The 4,736-nt window shown below is 46.9% G+C and overlaps 1 protein-coding gene across 1 annotated transcript in view; it reads right to left on the reverse strand.

The window, feature by feature from the left end:
- LOC310701187 (uncharacterized protein) overlaps window positions 1-4,736 on the reverse strand; it is a 267,686-nt gene that overhangs the window by 250,477 nt on the left and 12,473 nt on the right. The window lies entirely within an intron of this gene.

Raw genomic sequence — 4,736 nt, forward strand, 5'->3', positions numbered from 1 at the left:
GTGGGCAAACACTGGCTCCCTCAGCCTGAAAGTTGAGATGAGCACTGCACCCCATAGTTGATTTTGACTGGACTTAACCCTCCAGGGGACCTTTACCTTTTACCACGAACAGTGTTCAAAACGCCAGGAGAGAGATCCTGAGGGACATTCTTTACTCTTACTATTGTTGCTGTCTGTGTCCAAACTCCCATCAGTGGAGTCTCCTTATCCAGACAGATTTAAGGAGATCCTAGTCCCACCCTTTTTAATGGGATCCTAGATGGTGATATTGTCCCTGAATCCTGGACCAGAATGGTGATAATCCCCAAAAGCAGGCAAAGACCCAGAAAAAATTGAGTCACTCCTAAGCCAGGACCAGAAGAATGTTTACAGTGCTTATTATGGTGCGATTTAATAGGGGAATCACTTCATATGTTCATCCAGACCAGGCAGGTTGCGTAGATCTCATATTCCATTAGATGGCTGCTCAATGTAATTAGAAATGCTAAGGCCTTCTGTCAGCCTGAGACTTCTATCACGTTCGATGCCTTCAAGGCATTTGACTGTCTTGAGTGGCTGTTTGTGATTGACCACAAACTTGACATGAGCCAACAGTGTGACGCGGCAGCTAAAAAAGCCAATGCAATTCTGGGCTGCATCAATAGGAGTATAGCATCTAGATCAAGGGAAGTAATAGTGCCACTGTATTCTGCTCTGGTCAGACCTCACCTGGAGTACTGTGTCCAGTTCTGGGCACCACAGTTCAAGAAGGACACTGACAAACTGGAACGTGTCCAGAGGAGAGCAACCAAAATGGTCAAAGGCCTGGAAACGATGCCTTATGAGGAAGGGCTAAGGGAGCTGGGCATGTTTAGCCTGGAGAAGAGGAGGTTAAGGGGTGATATAATAGCCATGTTCAAATATATAAAAGGATGTCACATAGAGGAGGGAGAAAGGTTGTTTTCTGCTGCTCCAGAGAAGCGGACACGGAGCAATGGAGCCAAACTACAAGAAAGAAGATTCCACCTAAACATTAGGAAGAACTTCCTGACAGTAAGAGCTGTTTGACAGTGGAATTTGCTGCCAAGGAGTGTGGTGGAGTCTCCTACTTTGGAGGTCTTTAAGCAGAGGCTTGACAACCATATGTCAGGAGTGCTCTGATGGTGTTTCCTGCTTGGCAGGGGGTTGGACTCGATGGCCCTTGTGGTCTCTTCCAACTCTATGATTCTATGATATTTTTGCTGTTTTAAAAGGATAACGGATAGGGAATAAGAAGGGTAGGGTTATGGACTTCCAGCGATGAAAGATGGCCGTGCAGAGCTCATAGGGATCACCAACAGGGCTCTCTGGCTGGTCAAGGGGGAGCCAGGGCTTCCCAATGCAAAGATTGAGAGAGCTGTGCGAAGCACCCACCCCCCTTCCCCAATGACCTTGGCTCCACCAGGACTGGGATCACCCCAGCAGCGATCCAGCAGAGCTCAGAGGTCCAGAGGCCTCCAGAGCTGAGCAGGTAACACAGTGGAGCCCTCCCCCCAATTTTTTTACCTGCTGCCACGGCCATCGAGAGAGCCTTTAATTTTTAACTTTTTATTATGAAGCCTGAAACGGAAAATTCTGGGTGCGTGGTTGCACTGCCACCCAGTTCGTCGGACAGAGTCCGCGGGTCCTTGCGGAGAAGAAAGGAGCTCAGCCGGACACAGGAGCAAACTACGAAGATCCGAGTTTATTGCGCAACAGGTTCAAAATGGCATTGAACCCCGAGAATGGGGTGACATAGACTTTTAAAAGTTCCCTCCATGCCCCATGATACATTGCAAAAACGTCATGAATACATTATGGAGGGGTCGGGTTTCCTTGGGTTACATCATGAATATGTTACAGAAAGGTGGGACTTCAAGGATTAACATTTCAGAGAAGGGAGGGGGAGTATGCAGTGAGAGATATGCAAAGGGAAACACTTTCTAAGTACAGGTGATGATGAAACAATAGTTCAGATATGCATCGTCTGTCACCTGGCATTGCCTGGAGGAAGGGCTAGGCAGAACAATCTGACAGGATTAGGGTCTTCCTGAGTACGTGACCTGTCGTTCCGGGGATTATGGAGTCGGGGGTAGTATCATGGAGTCCGGGAAGAGCTGAGTCGAACAATGCCAAGATGAGGGAAATCGGAGTTACGGTTGATTTTATATTAATTTCTGAAGCTTTTAGGCCTTTGCCGGTCAAATGTGTATCAATGGATACATTGTAGCAAGAATGGATACATTGTAGCAAGATTTTGACAGCTTTACGAGGTCGCTGGTTTCGGTTCCATTGTTCTCGCCGTGGGGGGCCGTCATCGGCTTGTCAGGGGGTTAAATGAGGCGTGCAAGAGCTAGCCGAGCTAGTCCTGCAAGGGGAATGCATTGTCCTGATTGGCTAAAGCGCGGCCATAGGAATAAGCGGGGAAACAGCAACACACGGTCTACTCGTTACAAGTAAGGAGCGCGAATAGGCATAGCAATAGATAGGGGAATATATACATATATTAGAGCTTATTTCGCTCGTGGAAGGAAGAGGAAAGGAGGGTCTGGGAAAAGTGTGGTGCTTATGCAACAGTGAGGGGGGCTGAGGGTGAGTGTACGGTGGGCACCCTCGAGGTCATCGCCTCGGACGTTCCAAAGGAAGGGGGGAAGGAGGCACCCCCCGGTCCGTATCAAGCCCTAACCCCACCCCATACTTGTGTGTATGAGTGTGTAGGTCTGTGTGCACATGTGTATCCACAAACAACCCCCCTCAGCACACACTCTCCCTCTGGCCCCACCCCACCGGTCCCTTGCATCGCTGCTTGTTAAGTTTACCTGCTTCTTCCTTCCATGCTTTAAGCATGGTCTGTGTGAACTAGCTATTAAATGGCCCACCAGCTCTAAGACATCTTACACCTCCTTGTGATATTTGCCAAGGGGTACGTTTTATGGGTGCAGAATCTACCAGAAATTTCTAGAACATTCTGGGTCTTTTAAGTCACCTCTAAGATTCTCAACTGGGATGCGGGTGGCGCTGTGGGTAAAACCTCAGCGCCTAGAGCTTGCCGATTGCATGGTCGGCGTTTCGAATCCCCGCGGTGGGGTGAGCTCCCATCATTCGGTCCCAGCTCCTGCCCACCTAGCAGTTAGAAAGCACTCTTAAGTGCAAGTAGATAAATAGGGACCGCTTTTTAGCGGGAAGGTAAACAGCGTTTCCGTGTGCTGCGCTGGTGCTGGCTTGCCAGAGCAGCTTCGTCACGCTGGCCACGTGACCCGGAAGTGTCTCCAGACAGCGCTGGCTCCCGGCCTCTTAAGCAAGATGAGCGCACAACCCTAGAGTCTGTCAAGAGTGGCCTGTACGGGCAGGGGTACCTTTACCTTTTAAGATTCTCAAAGCACAGCTGGTGTTTACTGGCTGTGTGTGGTTATCTGAATTTCAAGGTTATTTACTCTGGGGACAGCCTACGGTATATCTACTCTCTACTGGGTAGATCTGTTATTTCTACCTTTTCTACTGGACTTTACATTTCATTTTGTAATTATTTCATACTGTGTGGTGTGTATTTTACTGGTTGCAACTGGATGCCCTCTCAGGAGCTAAGTTTTGTAGCTGCTGAATTTCAGCATGAACTGTATTGATTTTGAACCTCAGCAAATTGCTACTGAAGAAACTTCTGCTGCCTCTTTGTGTGTTTTTGATCTCAAGTAATTGTTCTTTGGTTTGCTTCCGCTACTCTGCTAATACAAGGAGATGGGGGTGTCTGGTTTTTGGACATCTTACTCCATCAGTATTTGGAGAGGGGGAACTTGCCGGCCTTTGAATTTTTCCATTCTTGGGAGGGTGTCCATTCTAGCCCTGCCCACAATCTTCATTCACTTTCAGGTCCTTCCCCTTTCAGTTTCTAATAATAATAATAATAATAATAATAATAATAATAATAATAATAATAATAATAATAATAATAATAATAATTTATTTATACCCCGCCCATCTGGCTGGGTTTCCCCAGCCACTCTGGGGGAAAGTAATACCCTGACCTCTTCGCAAGCCTTGTTAACAGGTTTATTTTTTGCCCTAAACAGCCCAATTAAAATCCTCTTAATTGCTGTATTATAAATCTAGCTTGAGAAAATAGCGAGTCCCTCATTTATCAGCATATTTTGACACCTTTCAGTTATGGCAAATCATTCCCATGCTTTCAGCAAATGTAGTAACATCTTGGGTCACGCTGGAGGCACGAGCTCCCCCTTCTCTCTCACAAGCTGTGATCCTGTTTTTGACCCCAAACAGGTCAATATGGAAGTTATATATCCAAGCCTTTCACACAATGAAGTACAGAGATGTGGAACAGATGGTATAAAAATACTCAAAGTAAGAAAAGTCTGCCACAGAAACATTCTATTCCTAAACTACGCAATCAGCACTAAGAAAAATTACAGGGTGGGAGTCAGGTGGAATAATCCACGTAGCATATAAATTATTAGAGCATTCATACATGCTCTGGTTATCTCCCGCTTGGACTACTGCTATGTGCTCTACGTGGGGCTACCTTTAAAGGTGACGTGGAAACTACAACTAATCCAGAATGCAGCAGCTAGACTAGTGATTGGGAGCAGCTGCTGGGACCACATAACACTGGTCCTAAAAGAAGTACATTGGCTCCCTGTACGTTATCGAGCACAATGCAAAATGTTGGTGCTGACCTTTAAAGCCCGAAACAGCCTGAGCCCTGTAGACCTGAAGGAGCATCTCCA

The sequence above is a fragment of the Podarcis liolepis genome, assembly GCF_965112155.1.
Source record: "Podarcis liolepis genome assembly, chromosome: 2".
NCBI classification, from domain to species: Eukaryota; Metazoa; Chordata; class Lepidosauria; order Squamata; family Lacertidae; genus Podarcis; species Podarcis liolepis.